The sequence below is a fragment of the Impatiens glandulifera genome, chromosome 8, assembly GCF_907164915.1.
Source record: "Impatiens glandulifera chromosome 8, dImpGla2.1, whole genome shotgun sequence".
In the NCBI taxonomy this organism is placed as follows: Eukaryota; Viridiplantae; Streptophyta; class Magnoliopsida; order Ericales; family Balsaminaceae; genus Impatiens; species Impatiens glandulifera.
The window spans coordinates 43,607,151-43,619,304 of NC_061869.1; the positions used below are offsets into that span (position 1 = coordinate 43,607,151).

Genomic DNA, 12,154 nt, shown 5'->3' on the forward strand with positions numbered 1-12,154 from the left:
CAGTACCCTTATCACTTCTAATTTTATTAACACTTACTAATTTTTCATTTTGTACTCTTTTAAGAATCTTGATTAAATTAGATGTGGCTTCATCATTAGACACTAAGAAAATAACCCAAGTAAATATAGAATAATCATCAATAAGTACTAAGGTGTATTCCATTACTTCTAAACTGGTTACTCTAACTGGACGGAAGAGATCCATATGTAGAAGTTCTAATCATCTTTCAGATTGAATGTTGTCTTTACTTTTAAAATTGATTTGATCTGTATGCCCATCTGGCAAGCAGAACAAACTTTATCCTTTAAAAACTTTAATTAAGGAATACCTTCAACTAGCTCTTTAGAAAAGATAGAGTTAATAGTTTGAAAGTTTAAATGATTTAATGTTTTATGCCAAAGCCAGCTTTGATCGTTCTTAGCTATCATGCAAATAGGATTAGGTGTTTTGTTTTTCCAATTAACCTTATAAACATTACCTATCTTATGCCTTGTCAATAAGATACTTCCCTGTTGATTCTTAACTAAACATGCTTACTTATGGAATTCAACAGTATATCCTATATCACACATTTGACTTATACTAAGCAGATTATAGCACAAATTTTTAACCAGTAGTACGTTGTTTATGTTTACGTTACCATGGACAATCTTACCATTTCCCATAGTCTTATCCTTGAAGTTATCACCGAATGTGATCCTTGATCTAAATTCCTTCACAATGTAGGTGAGAAGCTAGCTATTTCCGGTCATATGCCTTGAGCATCCATTATCCAAGTACCATTCTGATTCTTCCAAGCATGTAATTTGTTTACCCTGCAAGATAAAACTATTTAATATTTTGGTACCCACATTTAATTGAGTCCATGGTTGATCAGTCCATAGTTGATCAGTCCTTTGGGGATCCATACTTGTGTTATCTTGATGAAGCTCCTAGTGTTAGTCTTAATAAATCTACTTACATTAGGCTTAACATCTCTCTGTCTGCCTTCAAATGCGTCATAGTATCTTGAGGGTGAGTTTTGATAATATCTTTATGACCTCTTGTCATGTTTATTTCCAGCCGACCAGTTGGCTTTCCTTCTCTCAGGACTAAACCACTGTGACTTATCGGTTGGCTCCACATATTTTAGTTCTTTTTTAATTTCTAAATCATCTGCATCGTGACTTGCTTGAATGTCGGTTGAATTACCCTTGACAAAATTCATGGAAGGAAATTTGCCTTTCTTGGGTTTCAACTTCTTGCATGACTTGTTTATGCTGTTGTTGTCATATCCTAGTCCAAACATTCAAATGACAGGCCTCTGATGACTTATCATCTGTTTGACTGCATCCCCAGAATTAGCCCATTCAGCAATCACGTAGTTGGTTCACTCGTTTTCCTTAGTTAACAGTTGAACTGTCTCCTTGAGCTTCTCGTTCTCAGAGGATAGTTAATCTATTTCCCGAATTGTATGATCTGATTGAGTTGAGGCAAGAGCAGACAGTTTCTTATACTCAATGACCATGTCATTGAGTGTAGTAACTAGATCGTCTCGAGTAAACTCTTCAGAGGAAAAGTCAAATACCTCTTCATTATTGGCCATAAAACACCTGACTTCTTCATCATCACTGTCAGAATCAATTTGAGCCCATCTTCTTTTGTTCTTCTCTGCCACCATTGCTTTCTGATCCTTATTGTTCTTGGATGGTTGGTAATCCTCCCTAGGTTTCTAATCAGCTGACTTCTTGTCATCTCTTCTTGGTTTTTGGTATTCCGATTTGTAGTGACCTAAAGTATCATAGTTAAAACAATGAATGTTAGCCTTGTCGTAATTAGAGTTGCTGTTATTGTTGTAAGACGAGTTGGATTGATTCTTCTTCATGAATTTGTCAAACTTAGTCACGAGTAGGGCCATTGCATCTTCGTTGAACTACTCAACTGACTTGATAGGCACAGGAACAACTGGCTCTACAGATGATACCAATTCCCTGGTTACATTCGATGATGAAGGCTCATCTTCATTTCTTAAGTTCATCTCGAACTCATAGGCTTTTAGACCAGCTAGTAGGTCGTAGAGCTCTATTTTGTTGAGGTCTTTTGACTCCCTCATCACTATAGTCTTGATATCCCACTCCTAGGTATAGAACGCATGACTTTGATTACAACCTCTTTGTTCATGTAAGTCTTGCCCAGTGTAGAAAGAGTAGTGATAATCTTTCTGAATCTCCCATCGAATTCGGACATCGTTTCTCCAGGGCACATCTAAATATTATCGTATTGTTGTGTAGAAATCATGAGTTTGTTTTGCTTAGTTTGCTCATTCCCTTCACAAAGTCGAGTCATCTTCTCCCAGATTTCTTTGGTAGTTTTGCATGATATAATGTAGTAGAACATGTTTTCATCCAAAGTTTCGTAAAGCAGATATTTGGCCAAATTGTCGAGGTTGTTCTTTATATTTCTTCACTGGTCCACTCAGATCTATCCTTTTCAATCTTTATCGGGCCTTTGGTGATGACAAACCAAATGTCATCGTCTATGGAGGCAAGACGAGCTTGGACTCTTGCCTTCCACGCAACATAGTTTTCTTTTGAGAAGATGGGAACCTTGGTAGTGACAGCCATAGACATGATTCAGATTCTTGTTGGTGCTTGAGAGTAGAGAACCTTGCTGTAATACCATTTCTTAGGATCAGGATCGACGATGGAGACTAGGGTATCACAAAGTTGAACGCTTACACACATTTCGTTTGATAATAAGCTTGTTAGAGGTTGATTATCTAGTTTCCACTCTTCGTAAGACGTCACAAACTCTTGAACCGAGTTCAAGTACGAAAATGTTGTTTCGACTTGAAGCAACACAATAAGATTAGAGTAATGCAATAGGAAGAAACATAGGACACAAAGGATGTTTATGGATGTTCAGAGTAAAAGCTCCTACGTCACACCTTCTTCTCAACCTTGAGAAGGATAATCACTAAAAGATTTGATTCAATACAACACTTGTACACAACCCAATCGAACAACCAGAACTTAGTTATTGTCTATTTTCGAACTCCTAACACACACTCTATTGAATAGAAATGGATTCTATCAACTTACAATACTAACCAACTCACACAAAATAGGTATAATCGTAATACAATGGTAACACTCTAAGACACGTGAAAGATTTTTAGAACTTTTTAAGCTTGAGAGAGTTGTTATCACGAAGGTAAGGCTCGTAAAAAGGTTCTCAAAAGGTTATCAAGGATTTCGATTCATTATGAAGTTGGTTGTCCTTTGAGTTCTTAATTAGGCAGGTGTCAATGGATACATTTTCTGCTTCAACGGATATGTCGCCTTAATAAGATGTAAGTTTTATTCTTGATTGGTTGAGATGCAGAATAGTACATCAGGGAGGATCCACTTGATCTTGTTTGTACTTGAATGATAATAAGATAAGATATTCATTAATGTAATTCCAACAAGTAGTGTATAAGTTTGACTTTTCTTTGATTCTTTTATCATAGCTCTGCTGCTGTAGAGAGATCTTTATTAGTCTTTGCACTCAAATGTAAACAATTGTCTTGGGATGTATAAAGTTGATGTCTGCTTTTGCCGAAAGCGTCCAAATGTAGCACCAAAATGGTAAAATGTCGAACGCGCTCCATTTTGATGTACATCCGGAGTTACAAGATAAAATCGATTTATAAAATCGGAAGCGTGTTTATAAATCCGACTACATAAACTACCAGACGCATCCCTTACCGGACTACATATACCGATCTTGAAATAACCGGGCTATGCCTTTATAAAATACCGATCTTGAAATAACCGGACAACTTTTTATCATGTGTAGGATTAAGTTACCTAAAAGAAAAAGCTAGGTAATAGTTACACATTTAGGTTCTTTATTTAATAGTTAGTTAATACTAATACTTAATTGGCTATTTTTCCTTAATAGTTTTTATGAAAAAAAACAAAATAGATGTATGGAAATTTTCAATTTAAAAAAACAGACATTAATTATGTTATTTTATATGATTTTCATTTTTTTTATGAAAAATACACAAAAAATAGCATAAAACGAACAATTTTTAAAAACACAAATTAATTTCGATTATTTATCTGATTTCTGATGTTATATATTAAAAAACATACAAGTTATAGTGAACACTAATCAATTCGAAGATTATTTTAATATGCTTCTAAAAAAATAAAAAATAAAATTATCGCGTGAAAACATACAATTTTAAAAAACACATTAATTTCAAAATTTTAAATTAGTTATTGATGTTTTAATGAAAAAGCATACAAAATAAGATGAAAACAGATCAATTTGAAGAAATTATGGTCGTAAACGACCTTCAATAGTTTAAAACACGTTTATTTGGATTTCGTTAAAAAATCATTTTTATAAAATTATGATGTATTAAATGAATAAATTATTCATTATATAACGGGTGTATTGATAACAGCACTAATGCACTAGATCCCATTAGAACTTCGCAATTAAGAGCGATTGGACCAGAGTAGTAATAGGATGGGTTACCCTTGGGGAGTCCTCGTGATGCACTCCTATTTATGTTTTTTAAAATAACGATTAACATGGACCTAATCGAATAAAGGTTAATATAACCCTCATTTTTAATGTTTTTATGAAAAAAAACTCAAAATAAAGCTTAAAAACGAACGAATTAAAAAAACGTTAATTTTGAAGTATTTATTTTATTTTTTATATTTTGATATAAAGAACATACCAAATATATTATTAACGGAATAATTTGAAAAAATTTATACGTTTTTATGAAAAAAAATGAAAAATAGATGTGTAGAAATATACGAATTAAAAAATACACGTTAATTTCGAAAATTCTAATTAATTTTTGATGTTTTAATGAAAAAGCATACAAAAACAGCGTGAAAAAAAAATTAAGAAAATGTAGTCGTATACATTCTTTTGCAGTTCAAAACTCATCTATTTAAAATTTCGTTAAAAAATTATTTTTTTAATTATGATGTTACAAATGAATAATATATTGGGTGCGATCATACCATCGAAAGTCCGTAGTCGAGTGTGCTTGGGCGAGAGTAGTACTAGGTTGGGTGACCCATTGAGAAGTCCTCGTGTCGCCCTCCGTTTTATTTTTATTTTAAATAATGATTAAAATGGACCAAATCAAATAAACGTTAATATAACACTCATTTTTAATGTTTTTATAATATAATAAAAAAACAAAATAAAATCGTAAAAACAAACGATTTAAAAATGACTTTAATTTAGAACTATTTATTTGATTTTTTATCTTTTGATAAAAAAAACAACATACAAAATATCTTTATAATAGATTAATTTGAAGAAATTTAAATGTTTTTATGAAAAAAACACAAAATAGATGCGTGAAAATGTATTACTTAAAATTAAATACACGCTAATTTTGAATATTTTAATTGATTTTTAATGTATTTATGAAAAAAATACAAAAAAAGCGTAAAATCTATCTATTTTTAAAAAACACACACTAATTTCAATTATTTATTTGAAAAACACACGTTAATTTTTATTTTTAATGTTTGAATGAAAAAAATAAAAAAAATAGCATGAAAACGGATCAATTTGAATAAACTATGGTCATAAACGGCCTTCGCTTGTTTAAAAACTCACCTATTTATAATTTCGTAAAAAATAATTATTTTGAATTATGATGTATCAAATGAGTAAATTGTTCATGTTATATATATAACATGTGCAATCATAGAAGCACTAATGCAACGGATCCCATAAAAACTCCGCAGTCTAGCGTGTTTAGGCAAGAGTAGTACTAGGATTAGTGACCCCCTAGGATGTTCTCGTGTCGTACACCTTTTTATATTTTTTAAAATTACAATTAAATTGAAACAAATCCAATAAAAGCTAATGTAACACTCATCTTTAATAATTGTATGAAAAAAATACAAAATAAACCGTAAAAATAAATGATTTTAAATAGACGTTAATTTCGAACTATTTATTTGATTTTTATGTTTTTATAACGTACAAAATATCTTGAAAATGGATTAATTTGATGAAATTTAAAAGTTTTTATGAAAAAAATACAAAATAGATGAGTGAAAATGTACACTTTTAAAAAAAATAACAAAATTTTGAACATTCTAATTGATTTTAGATGTTTAAATGAAAAGGCATAAAAATAGCATAAAAATAGATCAATTGAAGAAACTGTGGTAAAACTCGTCAACTTAGAATTTCGTAAAAAAAAAAATAATTATGATGTATCAAATGAATGAATTATTCATCATACAACGGGTGCGATCATGCCAACACTAATGCACCAGATCCCATTAGAACTCTGCGGTTAAGCTTGCTTGGGGGAAAGTAGTACTAGGATGGATGACCCCTTGGGAAGTCCTCGTGTCACACTCCTTTTTATATATTTTTTTAAATAACGATTAAAATGAACCAAATTGAATCAACTTTAATGTAACACTTATTTTTAATATTTTTTATGAAAAAAACAAAAAAATAAAATTGTGATACAATCGATTTTAAAAAGACGTTAATTTCGAACTATTTAATTGATTTTTATGTTTTTATAAAAAATAACAAACAAATATCTTGAAAATGGATTAATTTGAAGAATTTTAAACGTTTTTATGATGCGTGAAAATATACGATTTAAAAAATACATGTTGATTTCGAATATTTTAATTGATTTCTAATATTTTAATGAAAAAAAACACAAAATATAGCGTAAAAACGAAATATTTTTAAAAACACGCGTTAATTTCGATTATTTATTTGATTTTTGATATTTTTATATAAAAGAAACATACAAAATATCGTTTAAAAGGATTAATTCGAAGAACTTTTTAATGTTTTAATGACAAAAAATTACAAAAACGATAGCATGAAAATGTATAAAATATCTTGAAAAAAGAACTATTCGAAGATTTTTTAATGTTTTTACGATATAAATCAAAAAACTATAGCGTGAAAACGTACGATTTAAAAAACATGTTAATTATAAATAGTCTTATTGATTTTTTATGTTTTAATGAAAAAACATTTAAAAATAGCGTGAAAACTAATCAATTTGAAGAAACCGTGGTTATAAACGGCCTTTGGTAGGGTAAAACTTGTCTATTAAGAATTTCATAAAAAAAATCATTTTTTTTAATTATCATGTATTAAATGAATAAATTATTCATCATATAACAGATACGATCATGCCAACACTAATGCACGGATCCCATCAGAACTCCTTAGATAAGCGTGCTTGAACGAGAGTAGTACTAGAATGGGTGACCCCTTAGAAGTCCTCGTGTTGCACTCATTTTTATATTTTTTAAATAACGATTAAAATTAACCAAATCGAATAAACGTTAATGTAACACTCATTTTTAATGTTTTTATGAAAAAACAATAAAAAAATAAAACCGTAAAAACAAACGATTTTAAAAGACTTTAATTTCGAACTAATTATTTGGTTTTTGAAGTTTTTATATAAAACAACGTACAAAATATCTTAAAAACGGATAAATTTGAAAAAATAAAATTGTTTTAATAGAAATAAAATAGTTTCTTGAAAAAGTAAGATTTAAACAAATATGTTAATTTCGAATATTTTAATTGATTTTTAATGTTTTATGAAATAAACACAAAAAAATAGCGTAAAAAAGAACGATTTTTATAAAAACACCCGTTAAATTCGATTATATTTAAAAAAACATACAAAAGATCGGGAAAAATGATAAATTCGAAGATTTATTTAATGCTTTTATGAAAAAAATAAAAAAACAATTGTGTATAAAAGTACGATTTCAAAAAAACACGTTAAATTATAAAATTTTAATTAATTTTTTATATTTTAAAGAAACAACTTACAAAAATAGCATAAAAACAAATCAGTTTGAAGAAATCGTGGTCGTAAACGGCCTTTGATAGTTTAAAACTCGTCTATTTAGAATTTCTTTAAAAAATCATTTTTTAATTATGATATATCAAATGAATAAATTATTAATCATATAATGGATACGATCATGCCAACACTAATGCACGGATTCCATCAGAACTCCTCAGATAAGCATGCTTGTGCGAGAATAATAATATTAAGATGTGTGACCCTCTTGGAAGTACTCGTGTTGCACTCCTTTTAATATTTTTTTTAAATGAAAATTAAAATGGATCAAATCGAATAAACGTTAATGGAAAAACAAAACAAAACCGTAAAACAAACAATTTTAAAAAGATATTAATTTCGAACTATTTATTTGATTTTTGATGTTTGTATATAAAACAATATACAAAATATCTTCAAAACGAATCAATTTGATGAATTTAAAACATTTTTATGAAAAAATAAAAATAGATGCGTGAAAATATACGATTTAAAAAACACACATGTTAATTTCGAATATTTTAATTAATTTTTCATGTTATATGAAAAAACACAAAATATAGCGTAAAGAACAAAGATTTGTAATAATTTCGATTATTTATTTGATTTTAATATTTTTATGAAAAAAAATCAAAAAACAATAGCATGAAAACGTATAATTAAAAAAAACACGTTAATTTAGAACATTCTAATTAATTTTGGATGTTTTAATGAAAAAACATACAAAATTAGCATGAAAACGGATCAATTTGAAGAATCATGGTTGTAAACGGACTTCGACCATTTAAAACTTGTCTATTTATAATTTCATAAAAAAATAATTCTTTTAATTATGATGTTTCAAATGAATAAATTGTTCATTATGTAACGGGTGTGATCATACTAGTACTAATTTACTGGATCCCATCAGAACTCCGTAGTCAAGCTTGCTTGGAAGATAATAATACTATGATGAGTGACCCCCTTGGAAGTCCTCGTATAATACTCCTTTTTATATATTTTTAAATAACGATTAAAATGGATCAAATCGAATAAACCTTAATGTAACACTTATTTTTAATTTTTTTATGAAAAAAACATAAAATAAAATCGTAAAAATAAACGATTTTAAAAACACGTTAATTTCGAACTATTTTTTTATTTTTGATATTTTATATTAAACATACAAAATATCTTAAAACGGATCAATTTAAAGATTTTAAATTTTTTATAAAAATAAAACTAAAATTAGATGCGTGAAAATGTACAATTTAAAAAAAAAACACGTTAATTTCGTACATTTTAATTTATTTTTAACGTATTTATGAAAAAAAATTCAAAACAAAAGCGTAAAAACGAACGATTTTAAAAAAATGTTAATTTCAATTATTTATTTGATTTTTTATGTTTTTATATATAAAAAATGACATATAAAATATCATGAAAATGATCAAATCGAAGAATGTTTTTATGTTTTTATGAAAAACTCAAAAAACGATAATGTGAAACCGTACTATTAAAAAAACACTTTAATTTTGAACATTCTTATTGATTTTTATGTTTTAATATCGTGAAAATGGATCAATTTGAAGAAAGTGTAATCGTTCGACCGTTTAAAACTCGTCTATTTAGAATTTCGTAAAAAACAATTAAATTATCATGTATCAAATGAATAAATTGTTCATCATATAACTAGTGCGATCATACCAATTTTAATATCGAATCTCATCAGAACTCCGTAGTTAAGCATGCTTGGGCGAGAGTAGTACTAAAATGATTGACCCCCTTAGAAGTCCTCGTGTTGCACTCATTTTTATATTTTTTAAAATAACGATTAAAATGGACCAAATCGAATAAACATTAATGTAACACTCATTTTTAATATTTTTAAAATAAAAAATCACAAAATAAAATCGTAAAAACAAACAATTTTAAAAAGACGTTAATTTCGAACTATTTATTTGATTTTTGATGTTTTTATATAAAATAACATACAAAATATCTTAAAAACGGATCAATTTGAATAATTAAAAATGATTTTATGAAAAAACCAAAAAATAGATGCGTGAAAATGTATGAATTAAAAAAAACATGTTTATTTCAAACATTTTAATTGATTTTTAATGTTTTTATGAAAAAAATACAAAATAAAAGTATAGAAACGAACGATTTTAAAAACACTAATTTCAATTATTTATTTGAGTTTTTATGTTTTAATAAAAAAACATACAAAATATCATGAAAACGGATCAATTTAAAGAAACTGTGTTCGTAAACGGCCTTCGACAATTTAAAACCCGTCTATTTAGAATTTCATAAAAAATTATTTTTTTTAATTATGATGTATAATATGAATAAAATTTTTATTATATAACGTGTGCGATCATACTAGCACTAATTTACCGGATCCCATCAAAACTCTGTGTTTGGCCGATAGTAGTACTAGGACAACTAGAGTTGTGGAATGATACAGTATAGATGGTCATCCCCAAAGACAAAAGGGATTCCTTGACCAGAACATTGATGACTTTCGATATCAGCAAGAGGAAGAAGAGAGTGAAGGTTATGTCACATCTACCTACTACAACAAAACTCGTTCCCTCTGTAGAAGAGCTCTAGTTTTACCCCTATTTGTATAACGAAAAAGTTAAAAGGCGATAATATAATTAACTAGAAAACCTAGAATTTCGAAATTTTGAACAATGTAAAATCGAAAGTTCTTTAAAGAAAGTATATACAAACTCTTATGAGATATTTACTTTAAGTCATGTTATTTACATAAGCATTTTCTCTTATTTTTAAAATTGCAATACCCCCTCTTCTCTGATTGTAGTCTCAACAATGTCCATGCTGACGGACGTCGAGTTGGTCCCTTAGATCGATAATTTTCATGTTAACAAATGAAATTATCAATGGCCTCATCCCCATTATGAGGTTCATAAACTTTAAAGTAAATTCAACCTTCATGATGGAGATGCATCAAAGATGGAACCCTGAAAAACGAGCTTACTTTCAAGGTGAAAGGTTTATATGCTCAATCATAGAAAAATTTCGGGTTATTCTAATAACGGACAACAAAAATGTTTTACATTTAAGGTTTTTCATAGACTCAATACCTATTAGAAAGATCTTATAGGTGATAGTATCATTGCAAGAACGTATGTTGATTTCTAAACTTGGACCAAGATGGAAATAATAGATGGAGAAATCCATCTGAAGTTGGGATCATCTATGATAACAATGTCAATCCTATTGGATAATTTCTTTCTTACACCAATAGATGACAATCCCTCCTCAAGAATCATTGAAGTAGTACATGAGATACAAAGAGGCAACAAGGATCCCTCTAGTGTTATTCTAACAGAAACACTAATGGGTATGAATAACTCAAGTAGGTCTTATACCATAAGTAAAAGGGGTTCCACCTTAATCCTCTATATCTAGATTCTTGAAGAGCTCAAGCGTCTTCCGCCAGTTCTTCCTAATGGCATCATGTCCCCTTTCATCCAATATTAGAGAATAAAGCTAGACATGCATGAACTCCTGGTACAAAGCAACAATGAAATCTTGAACATTCTCCCATGGTATCCCATTAGGAAAATGACTTTCATGATGGATGACAAGTCGCTAATCATGCTTATGGGTTTGGATTGGGTTACGTACAATTATACCCATATGCATAATATATACTCCCATGTAGGTTGAGGTGTTGAAATCACCATTTATGCTCACTCGGATGGCTTCCACAATGAATATCGCAAGAGAAAAACATATAGATTCTCCCAAATATACCTCGAGAACTAAAAAAATATATAAGCTAACGTGTAGGTTGAGATGTTTAAATCATCGTTTATGCTCACTCGGGCGGTTGTCCCGATGACTATCGCAAGAGAAAAAAGGATCGATTCCCCCATATACACCTAGAAGTCAAAAAATAGAAAAAAGAATAAAATTCTCGAAGATAAAAATTTGAAACTCTCTCTACAACTATACCAGGAATAATAGAACGTTCGAAGAATTACGGCCCACGGTAAAGACAACCAAAAATATATTGTTGAACGAGACCTTATGTTTCGGTCACCTTCCCTATGAGTTAAGAATTTGGATAATCATCTACACGAGATTGAATTTATCATCTGTATTTTAACATATGAGAAAAAGGAACTCGGGATCTTTAAACAAGTTAATATCTCCCGATTGTTGAAATACTAGTATCTTAGCCCAAAACACATTTCGAATCCAAGTCTACATAATTCTTAAATGGGATCAATGTGTCTTCTGTTTTCAAACATTATTTGAAACAGAATTGGGAATAG

The 12,154-nt window shown here is 29.0% G+C and overlaps 3 pseudogenes; all 3 read left to right on the forward strand.

Moving 5' to 3' along the window:
- Positions 1-6,266: 6,266 nt before the first annotated feature.
- LOC124913536 lies at positions 6,267-6,385 on the forward strand (annotated as a pseudogene).
- A 793-nt stretch (positions 6,386-7,178) lies between these two features.
- LOC124913472 lies at positions 7,179-7,295 on the forward strand (annotated as a pseudogene).
- Positions 7,296-9,531: 2,236 nt separating this feature from the next.
- LOC124913462 lies at positions 9,532-9,648 on the forward strand (annotated as a pseudogene).
- The last annotated feature ends 2,506 nt before the right edge of the window (positions 9,649-12,154 follow it).